The 11700-nt window shown below is 47.0% G+C and overlaps 1 long non-coding RNA gene and 1 other non-coding gene across 2 annotated transcripts; one reads left to right on the top strand and one right to left on the bottom strand.

The window, feature by feature from the left end:
• Positions 1-363: 363 nt before the first annotated feature.
• On the bottom strand, positions 364-5527 carry LOC119923573. The gene is made up of 3 exons (XR_005448885.1): positions 5441-5527; positions 2317-2468; positions 364-1494 (listed from the first exon to the last, which is right to left on the bottom strand). It is a non-coding gene; the product is annotated as an uncharacterized LOC119923573 (long non-coding RNA).
• Positions 5528-9677: 4150 nt separating this feature from the next.
• On the top strand, positions 9678-9816 carry LOC119923581. Its single transcript, XR_005448891.1, has one exon. It is a non-coding gene; the product is annotated as a small nucleolar RNA SNORA7 (small nucleolar RNA).
• The last annotated feature ends 1884 nt before the right edge of the window (positions 9817-11700 follow it).

The following is an 11700-nucleotide window of genomic DNA, read 5'->3' as shown; positions in this document are numbered from 1 at the left end:
TCAGCTGTGAGGTGGCATTGTCACAAGCCTAGAGGTGATTCATTTCATGGGGGGCAGTCCATGCTTAATTGGAGGCCATGGGTGTAGGGTTTATATGTGTATATGTGTGTGTGACATTTATCCTGTGGGTGTATGTGCAATTGTGAATATATATTGAGAAGCAGCCTGTCTCGGTGGAAAGAGCATGGGCTTGGGAGTCAGACATCGTGGGTTCTAATCTCAGCTCCATCACTTTTGTCTTGCTGTGTGACCTTGGGCAAGACACTTACTTTCTCTGTGCCTCAGTTCCCTCATCTGTAAAATGGGGATTAAAACTGTGAACCTCATGTGGGACAACCTGATTACCTTATTTCTACCCCAGTTCTTAGAACAGTGCTTGGCACATAGTAAGCGCTTAACAAATACCACCATTATTATTATTATGGGTAGTATGTGCATGTATGTAAACAGATCCAGCAGGGGAATTTCCTCTCCGTGGTCTCACGTCTTTCCCAGAAGATTCTCCAGCTCCTTCTGTACAACTTAGCCTGCCCTTCCTGTTCCTCCTGCTCTGTGTACACACTCCCCCTGGTGCTCCTGTTCCTCTCTCCTTGCTAACAGATGCTGGCACAGTCCTGGTCCTGGGGTTGCTGAGCCAGGCTCAGAGCCACCAGCTAATAGAAACCAGAAAGACTTATTGGCAGAGAGAGAAAAACATCTCCCTGAAACAATAGCTGAGGGCAGGGAGAGCTCTGCTTAGGAACACTGCCAGAACATGGGTGATTGCTGCATGCCGGTATATGCAGAGAAACTCTGGGTCCCTACAGCTGGGATCGCTGACTAAACACAGCCGGGAGATGAGGCAGGGGGAATATTTAGCAAACGAGTACAACAGAAGAGACTTTGGGGAACAAGGAAACACCAGAAGCCGCTAGGGAAACAAACTACCAAAGTAACAAGTAACTGAAGCAGTGGTAATTGGCAATTAAAATTTGTCTCAGAGTATGTGAAGAAATAGTTGCCAAGTTAAGCAGTTGAAGTTATATTCAGGGTAGAAAAACAAGCCGAGATTGCTGCCTCTGAAGGAAATTCCCAAAGCACCTGAGTTATCGAAGGAGGGAAAAGAAAGGAGGGAGAGTGTGAGGGAGAGTGAGTGGGAGGGCACAATATGAATCTCTGGGAAATGACAACAACCTCGATCTGGGCTTCTGAGGCAGGTCATCAGTGAAGGAGAAAGTTGCTGACCTTGAGCCAAATTTCGGGAAGTCAGCACCACTGCTTGGCCTTTATTATTTCGTCTTGCTGAGGCTTCAGAAACAGGACAAGGGGTAGGGCCAGAGGACAAAGAGGTGGGCAGGGGCAGTCCCTGCTTGGGTAGATTTGAGGGGTACCAAGCCTTAGCCATACAAGAAGGGGTCGTACTTCTCAAGCCTGCTGCCCCAGAGGTGGAGATGTGGGTGTGGAATCCCCCTTCCCACTTCAACCCCTTGCCAGGTCTCCTCTCTTATGCAACACCTAGGAAAGGGAGAGAGAAAGTGTCAGGAACCCGGGGAAGAGAAGGTAGGATTCAATCAAGATGGGGTGAATAGACACGAACTAGAGCAGGTTGGGGAGAACAGGGGTCGAAACCCTGAACATCACTGAACAATTCCCAGGCTGCTTGCTCCCTGCGAGTTGACTAGGGGTTTCCTAGCTTCCTTAGTTGGAGAGGGAAAGTGTTGGGGCTTTCCCCAAAGAGCGCAGGAAGGAAAGGAAGGGAGGAGCCCAGAATAGGTCTTCCCATCCACCATGGGGAAGGCAGGTGCTGGAGAAAGCAGGTTCTGTGTGGGGAAGGGGGTAGATCTGGATCCACAGCCTGGATCCCTCGGGGGCAGGGGAAAGTGAGCAATCTGGGCTATTGTGGCAATCAATAGATAAATCAATAATTCAATCAATCATATTTATTGAAAGCTTACTATGTGTAGAACACTGTACTAGGCACTTGAGAAAGCACAATACAACGGAGCTAGTAGACTTGCTCCCTGCCCATAATAAGCTTACGTCTAGAGGAGGAGACAGACATTACTATGAATAAAAATAAGTAAGAATAATATCACTAGCAAAAGCTAGACCCAAAGGGAGCCTTGGAGGGAAGCAGACATAGGTGCAATGGCAGGCAGGAAAGTCAAGCACAGGCCAGAAACAACCTGTCCTGGGCAGTGCTTTGACCTTTGCCCTCACACAATAGTGCTTCCTCAGGGTTCGAGAAGGAGGTGTCACAGGGCCCTCCTCATGACCCAGGTGTCACCAGGGGATACTGATTAATCAATCAATAAATGGTATTTATTGAGCACTTACCTGGTGTAGAAAACTGTACTAAGCTCTTGGTAAGGTACAATTCAATTGAATTGGTAGACAAGATCTCTGCTCCAAAGGAGCAGAATTTCCAGATGGGAGACAGGGGAGGAACGGCCTAACATCACAGCCACAGACAAACTCGCCATCATCTCCTAAAACCAAGGAAAGTTGTGTCAGGAAAACAGACATCTCCAGGTTCACACCCTAACAGCCTATCTGATTCAGGCAGATCCATTAATATAAAAATATAAATCGCATGCAATAGGAAGCCCAGTATGCCTACAGATGATGCCCATGGAGGTGAAATGAACCACCATTCATTCATTCATTCAATCGAATTTATTGAACGCTTACTGTGTGCAGAGCACTGAAATAAGTGTTTGGGAAAGTACAACACAACAATAAACAGGACATTCCCTGCCCATAACAAGCTTTCAGTCAAGTTGGGGAAGACAGACACCAATATAAATAAATAAAATTAAAGGTATGTATGTAAGTTTCATTTTGTTTTGTTGTCTGTCTTCCCCTTCTCGACTGTAAGCCCGTTGTTAGGTAGGGACCATCTCTATATGTTGCTGACTTGTACTTCCCAAGCGCTTAGTACAGTGCTCTGTACACAGTAAGCGCTCAATAAATACAATTGAATGAATGAATGAATAGGTGCTGTGGGGCTGGGAGGGGAGAATAGCAAAGGGAGCGTCAGGGTGACACAGAAGGAAGTGGGGGAAGAGGAAAAAGGGAGACATAGTCTGGGAAAGCTTCTTGGAGGAGATGGGCCTTCAGTAAGTCTTTGAACAGGGGGAGAGTAATTATCTGTCAGATTTGAGGAGGGAGAGCATTCCAGACCAGAGGCAGGAGAAGCAGCGTGACTCAATGGAAAGAGCATGGGCTTGGGAGTCAGAGGTCATGCGTTCTATTCCTGGCTCCACCACTTATCAGCTGTTTGACCTTAGGCAAGTCACTTAACTTCTCTGTGCCTTAGTTACCTCATCTGCAAAATGGGTATTAAGACTTTGAGCCCCACGTGGGACAACCTGATCATCTTGTATCCCCCCCCAGCGCTTAGAACAGTGCTTCACACATAGTAAGTGCTTAACAAACACCATTATTATTATTATTATGTAGGCTAGGGGTCAGTGGCAAAACAGAGGAGAAGGTTAGCACTACAGGAGCAAAGTACGCGGGCAGGGCTGTAGAGACCATAAGATGACATGAGGGACCAGAGACTTTGGCTAGGTAGCTCTTGGGGTACATCAGAAATCAGCGATGCTTTAGGTCCAGGTTGGGTTTGATTCCTCTCAAGAGCTTTCACCCCCAGAACGGTCTCTTCCCACACATGACCAGTGTCAATGGCATACCCATTCCATTCATAGCTTGGTCAGTGGCTAGCGAGTGGAAGGCAATCTGCTACAAGTCAAAACTCACCCATGCTGGCCAGCAGAAGTAAGCATGGGAGGGTGGCAGTGGTAAACCATTTCCGTATTTTTACCAAGGAAACCCTATGGATACAGTACTAGAACGATTGAAGATGGGGAGCAGAGCGTTCTGGGAGAGCTGTGTCCATGGTGTCGCTATGGGTCTGAAACGACTTGATGAAATAAGACAAGATGGTGGGGGGAGAGTGGAGGAGAAGGGAACTTTCAGGAAGTCATTCCATTTCATTTTCTCGGAGCATGATCTCTTCCCAAGACCTCTTGTGGATACAACTGGTAACTCTGGGGCTGATTTGGCACCTGCTGTGTGCTGGACCTGGGATAAGCACTGGGTCAGATCCTAGACAATCAAGTCATACCCAGTCTCCTTTGGTTTCCCTCTTTGATGACCTCCAGGGAAACTGCAACAATCACTGTCAGTCAGTCAGTCAGTAAATTATATTTATTAGGTGCTTACTGTATGAAGAGCACTGTACTAAGCGCTTGGTAGAGTACAATATAACAATACAACAAACACATTCCCTGCCCACAAGAGCTTACAGTTTGGGTGGTGGGGGGGAGAGAGACATTAATATAAATAAATAAGTAAATAAATTACAGGTATCTACATAAGTGTTGCAGGGCTGGGAGTGCGGATGAATAAAGGGAACATGTCAAGGAGATGCCGAAGGTACTTGAAGAAAAGGAAGAGGGCTCAGTCAAGAAAGGCCTCTTGGAGGAGATGTGCCTTCAGTAAGACCTTGAAGTTGGGGACAGTAATTGTCATTATGAGTAGGAAGGGCATTCCAGGCCATAGGAAGGACATGGGTGAGGGATCGGTGGAGAGATAGATGATATCGAGGTAGAGTGAGGTTAGCATTAGAGGAGCGAAGTGTGTGGTATGGGTTGTAGTAGGAGACAAGTGAAATGAGGTGAGAGGGGGCAAGGTAATTGAGTGCTTTAAAGCTAATAGTGAGGAGATTCTGTTTGACTCCAAGATGGATGAGCAACCCATGAAGGTGTGAGAAAAACGTCTCACCAATCTCCAAGCATCTGACTTTCTTTCTCCCTTTCTTCCTCTCCTCTCTTCCCTCACCCTTTTGTCCTCACCTTCTATCTCCCCTTTCTCCCTCTCTTTCATTGCCTCTCTCTCCCTCTCCTTCTCTCTGCTTTCTCTCTCCCTTTCTTAGTCTCCTTCACTCTCTCTCTCTCTCTCTCTCTCTTTCTCTCTCCCCCTCCCTCTTTCTCCGTGAATCCCAGCAAAACTCCAAACCTCTTGGAGTGATCCCTGTGAAGGCTTGATTCATTATCCCTTGGCTGCCTTGGTTTCCAAGTGAAGAGAGCTCACTTTCTCTGACTATATGACCCAGTAACTATATTTCACTTACCCAGTCTTTACTCATTACACCCCAGTTTACATTCTTCATTCCAATCAAGACAACCTCTTCTACCCCACTACCCACTTCTTGGTCACACCCTGCCCCAAACCCCCTCCCCATTCACATAAAGCAGGCCACAGCTCTATCTGAAAGCCTTCCTTTCATCTTCTCCAGGAGGACTTCCCTGATTAAACTCTCATCCATCGTGGTTATTTCCTCCAATCAATAATCATATTTATGGAGTGCTTACTCTGTGCACAGTAATGAACTAATACCTTGAGAGAGTACAGTATAACGATAAACTGTCACATTTCCTGCCCATGATGAACTTACAGGCTAGTGTGATTGGCGGGGGTGAGGTAGCACAAGTGACACTTCTCAAGCTCTCAGCATTAGGATTGATTCCTCTGTGCAGGTTCTTGGTCCTGAAATCTCAAGTATCAGATTCATACCAGGTAGAGTACAACACAACAATATAACAGGCACATTCCCCAAACTTCTAACAGTATTTCTTTCCCAACTATGAACTGGCTAGGACCCAGGCTCCTCTCCACCCAACTCTGCAACTCCCAGGCAGTCGGAGATGTCTCCCCTGTCCCTGCGAGGCTCTTCAGCACCATAGTGCAAGCTGCTGCAAGTTGGGCATCAATGTCTCCTAGCATGAGGACATCACTGTGCAAGGAACCATTGGAAAGGGAGCAGTGAGGCATGATATCACAGGGCAGAGCTCCACAGGGCAGGAAACCATGGAGCAAAACATTACATGACAAGGCACCACCAGGCAAAATGCCACAGGGCTGGGTATGGACAGTAGACCCTTCCCTCCAGCCCTGTAGTCCAATGGGGAGACACACGTTTCTATTCATCCTGCCCAATCAGAAGCAGGGGTTGGCAGGGGCACTGGATACCTGGATGCTTGGTCATCCCTCCTCTTGGGGGTCTAGCAGGCTTTGATGGCCTAGGCAGAGCCAGAGCTGGGGTGGAGGAGATGAGACAGAAACGATACAGTCAGCCTAAAGGCAGGAATGGACTGACCCCCTTCCCACCCAGTCCCCTATTCCCAAGTGTCAGGGAGACTGAAGGGAAGGCTGCCAGTTCCTCTATCCCCCTGCTCCTCGAAGTGCGTGTGGGGGGCGGGGCGGTGATGGATCAGGGACGGGAGGGAGAGCAGTGGGGGAGGGGTTGGAGCCAACAGGAAGATGCGGGGGGAGGAGGGGGAGGGAAGACACATCCAGCGTTGAGAAGGGGCTGCTTCCTGGTCTTTTCTGGCTCCTTCACAAAGAAACCAGGGAGAAAGAAGCTCAAGAGGCCACAGGAGGAGGAGGAGTTGGGGGCACCACCCTTCTGGACACAGACTCCTCCGGGGCATCCCCCTACTCCAAACCCTTAACCCTGTGAGTTCATCATCATCATCATCATCAATCGTATTTATTGAGCGCTTACTATGTGCAGAGCACTGTACTAAGCGCTTGGGAAGTACAAATTGGCAACATATAGAGACAGTCCCTACCCAAGAGTGGGCTTTCAGTCTAAAAGGGGAAGACAGAGAACAAAACCAAACATACTAACAAAATAAAATAAATAGAATGGATATGTACAAGTAAAATAAATAAATAAATAAATAAATAGAGTAATAAATATGTACAAACATATATACATATATACAGGTGCTGCGGGGAAGGGAAGGAGGTAAGAAAGGGGGATGGAGGGGGGACGACGGGGAGAGGAAGGAAGGGGCTCAGTCTGGGAAGGCCTCCTGGAGGAGGTGAGCTCTCAGCAGGGCCTTGAAGGGAGGAAGAGAGCTAGCTTGGCGGATGGGCAGAGGGAGGACATTCCAGGCCCGGGGGATGACGTGGGCCGGGGGTCGATGGCGGGACAGGCGAGAACAAGGTATGGTGAGGAGATTAGTGGCGGAGGAGCGGAGGGTGCGGGCTGGGCTGTAGAAGGAGAGAAGGGAGGTGAGGTAGGAGGGGGCAAGGTGAGGGAGAGCCTTGAAGCCCAGGGTGAGGAGTTTCTGCCTGATGCGCAGATTGATTGGTAGCCACTGGAGATTTTTGAGGAGGGGAGTGATATGCCCAGAGCGTTTCTGGACAAAGATAATCCGGGCAGCAGCATGAAGTATGGAGCAGCATGTAGTTCATTCACTAGTTAGCCCCTTTCTACCCTCCAGCAGGGATCCCGGTGGGATGGTGGGCAGGGGCCCTGAGTGTAGAATCTCCCCGAGGAGCTCAATATTATGGGTCTTGTGGTTGGGGCTCAGGAGCTGAGTTTGGAAGGAAAGAAGAATACAACCTGGGCTACAGGTGTAGTAATAGTATTTATTGAGTGCCCACTGGGTGCAGTGCACTGTGCCAAGTGATTTGGAAGTGCAAAGCACACAAATGACACATTCAAGGGGTGTAAAGGGGCAAGAGAGCTAACCGAGCAGAAGGAGGGAGAATAGGACCCTTAAAATCAATGGTCAGGACCTTCCAATGGAATAGGTGACACTGCTGCTTCAGGAAAAGGGGGAGTTGGGCAGGAGGAAGAGGCCTGAGGAGGGGAAGACTTACCCACCTCACCCCACCTTGTCCCCAAGTCGGTAGTCCTGCAATATGCAAAACACTATAGTGGCAATCCCAGTCCCATCATCACAAGTCATTTGTGCCCACTCGGTCAATCAATAGCATTTACTGAGAATCTCCTATTTACAGAACACTTAGAAACAGAGTTGGGAGACATAATTCCTATTCTCAAGGAACTTACAGTCTAGTGGGGGAAGACAGGCCCAAAAATGCATTCAGGAAGGAGGAAGAAACAGAGCAAAAACATATAAACATAAGTGCTGCAGGTGGGGGTTGTGGATACTTAAGTGTTTAAGTGTGGGAAAATGGGGTGGTAGGGGTATTGTAAATTGAACAGAGAAGGCCTGCTGAAGAAGTTGTGATTTCAGCAGGGTTTGGAAGATGGGGAGAGCTATGCTTTGGCAGATTTTATGGAGGAAAGAGAGGAAGGAAGGAAGGAAGGAAGGAAGGAAGGAAGGAAGGAAGGAAGGAAGGAAGGAAGGAAGGAAGGAAAGAAGGAAGGAAGGAGGAAGGAAGGAAGGAAGGAAGGAAGGAAGGAAGGAAGGAAGGAAGGAAGGAAGGAAGGAAGGAAGGAAGGAAGGAAGGAAGTTAGTTCATGCAGGCAGGGCATGAACAGGAGGTCAGTAGTGGTAGAAATTAGAAAGTGGCACAGTGACTTGTTAATTTTAGATGATTGAAGAGTGCAAGCTGGGGTGGACTGGGAGAATAGAGTGGATAAATAGGAGGGATAGAGAGCTGAACGGGTGTTTTAAAGCCAATGGTTAGGAGTTCCTGGTTGAAGTGTAGAGGAATGGGCAATAATTGGAGGTTTTTGAGGTTTTTATGGGGAGATGTAGATAAAATGATGGTACAGAAAAATGATCAAGGTGGCAGAAAGAAGTATGAACCAGAGAGGGGAAAGACAAAAGGCAGGAAGATCAGTAATGTAATAGCCAAGCCAAGATATAAGAAGTTACTGGACAAGCAGAGTGGCAGTTTGGCATTGAGGACGGGCAGATCTTACAAATGTTATGGAGGAAAACCCAACAGTATTTGGCAACAGACTGAATATGAGGGTGGAAGAAGAGAGAAGAGTCAAGGATGACCTCAATGTTGTAAACCTGAGACAGGGAGAATAGTGGTGCTGTCCATTATTAAGGGAAAGCTAGTTGGAAAAGAAGATTTTGGAAGGAAGTTGAGGAGTTCAGTCTTGAACATGTTGAGCTTGACCTGTCAGTGGAATATCTCTGTAGAGGTGTCCTGGAGACAGGAGGAAAAGTTAAATTAGGCTACCAGTCTCAAGGATAACAGGACTCTCAGAATTTTCAGGGCTCACAAGATAGGTTTAGGGTGATCCCTGAACTGGACTACCAATCTCACTCATTCCAGATTTCTGACAAGGCAACTTTCCAGTCAAGGCTGAAAAGACCCAAAATGACGGTCTGCTGTTTGCTCTTTGAAGCTTACCCCCTCCTAGTTCTCATTCTCAAAACCAATGCCTGCCCTCTTCCACCTCTATAATCTCAATGAGAAGTTGGAATCTATGTTGCCACTACAGGCTGGGCACAGAGCCCCCCCTGGCTTTTTGGGGAACACTTAATGATAAGCACTTTGCACTCACCGCCCTCAACCCTAAAGCTCTTAGTCAGTCAGTCAGTCAGTCAGTCAGTCAGTCAGACAGTCAATTGCATTTATTGAGTGTTTCTTGGCATAGAGAACTGTGTTAAGTGCTTGGGAGAGTACAATATAACAGTAAACAAACACATTTCTTGCCCATTCATTCAATTGTATTTATTAAGTGCTTACTGTGTGCAGAGCACTGTACTAAGCATTTGAAAAGTACAATTCAGCAACAGAGACAATCCCTACCCAATCACAGTCCGAGCTTACAGTCTGAAGGGGGAGACGCATTAATGTGAACAATTATCAATATATTAATACAAATATATATAATAAATAAATAAATACTAATATATCAATAGAAGAGAATATTAGTAGATATTATTATAAATGTACATATACTGTTTCCCCTCTCAGGGTCGCACCTGGAGAGTTTCCAGTACTCTTACCAGTCTCAGCTCTGAGAGGGAGAGTCAAGCAGAGGCATACCCATTCCATTCCTAGCTTGGGCACTGGCTAGCTAGTGGAAGGCAATCTGCTACACGTCAAAATTCACCCATGCTGGGCAGCAGCAGCATTGGGAGAGAGTCGAGGACAGAGACTCGAGTTTACTGCGCTGAAGGTGGCAGTGGGAAACCACTTCCGCATTTTTACCAAAACACTCTATGGATATATTATCAGAACGATTGCAGATGGAGAGTGAGGCGTCCTGGGAGAGATGTGTTCGTTGTGTCCCTATGGGTCGGAAACAACTCAACAGCGTAAGAAAAGACAAGACATACGCTATTACTTCCTCCACTCTATAATTTTTTTAAAATATCAGTCTCCCCCTCTAGACTGTAAGTTCCTCAAGGGCTTGGATTGTGCCTACCAACTTTAATTTATTGTCCTAAGCACTTAGTACAGTGTTCTTCAAATAATAAGTACTCAATAAATGCTATTTATTGGTCGATTGAAGTTTGGGGATCTGAGGCTATCTGGTCTACCCAGATCCTATGAACGCGGCCCCAACCCCCAGGTTGGTAATTTACAGAACTCCTGCTCTGCTAATGTTAACTGGGTGAGAGGGAGTGAGTTATGTCCAGGGGATGTATCAGGGCCTGCTCCTACACCCGGGGGTCTGTTAGGACCAGGGATTTTCTGGGTTCCCCCACTGCAAGGAGTGGAGACAGAACACTCAGTCCTGTCTGGCCTAGAGCAGAGACCTGGGAGACATAAGGACATGGGTTCCAATCCTTGCTCTGCCTCTTGTCTTCTGTATGACCTAGGGCAAGTCACTTAACTATTCAGTGCCTCAGTTACCTCATCTGTAAAATGGGGATAAAGGCTGTGAGCGCTTTGTGGAACAGGACTGTGTCCTGTGCCCCAATGACCTTGTATCTACCCCAGTGCTTATCAACAGTCCCCAGCATATAGTAAGCACATAACAAATGCCCTTATTATTATTATTATCTTTCATGGAGCCATGCCAAAGGGCTGGTAGGAGTCAGCCCCTCTCACCTTAACTTTATACTGAGACTAATAACAACAATTGTGATATTTGTTAACCGTTTAATCTGTGCCAAGCAATCTGCTAAACTGCTATGTAGATACAAGATAATCTGAACACATGGGGCTAACAGTCTAAGGGTTAGAGAGAACAGTGTACATATGAGGAAATGGAGGCACAGAGAAGTTGAGCGACTCACCCAAGGTCTCATAGCAGGCAAGTGGCAGAGTCGGGTTTAGAACCCATGTCTCCTGTCTTCTAGTCAATCAATGGTATTTATTGAGCACTAACTGTTTGCATAACATTGTTCTAAGCACTTGAGAAAGGACCACATCAGTAGTGAGGCCTAATGGATAAAGTTTGGGCCTGTGAGAAGGATCTGGGTTCTAATTCTGCCTCTGCCACTTGTCTGCTGGGCCTGTGAGTCAGAAGGATCTGGGTTCTAATTCTGACTTTTCCACTTGTCTGCTGTTTGACTTTGGACAAGTCACTTCCATTCTCGGAGCCTCAGTTACCTCATCTGTGAAATGGGGAGTAAGACTGAGCCCATGTGGGACGTGAACTGTGTCCAACCTTATTGTCTCTAAGCACAGGGCCTGGCATATAGTAAGTGCATAACAAGTGCCATTAAAATGGAATTGTTAGACCTGAACCCTACCCAGAAGGCGCTTACAGTCTTCAGTAGAAGAAAGACATTAAAATAAATTACAGATAGGGGAAATAGTAGAGTATAAGGATATGGACAAAGGTGCTTAAAATCAGGATAAATACTGTGCTCTTTCCTCTCTGCCTCACTACATTCTACCCAATAATGGGTGAGCAGGGAGTAGAGTCCACCAGGGCCTCAGTATGGGGAGTGGAGGGCTGAAGGAAGCCAATGAACTTGGAGAATCTTGGACAGAGATTAGGTCTTTGTGACAAGAAGAAGGAGATTCTGGTAC

The sequence above is a fragment of the Tachyglossus aculeatus genome, unplaced genomic scaffold (assembly GCF_015852505.1).
Source record: "Tachyglossus aculeatus isolate mTacAcu1 unplaced genomic scaffold, mTacAcu1.pri scaffold_1_arrow_ctg1, whole genome shotgun sequence".
Taxonomy (NCBI): Eukaryota; Metazoa; Chordata; class Mammalia; order Monotremata; family Tachyglossidae; genus Tachyglossus; species Tachyglossus aculeatus.
Note: the sequence above shows the minus strand (reverse complement) of the source record. Positions and strands in the feature narration are given on the sequence as shown.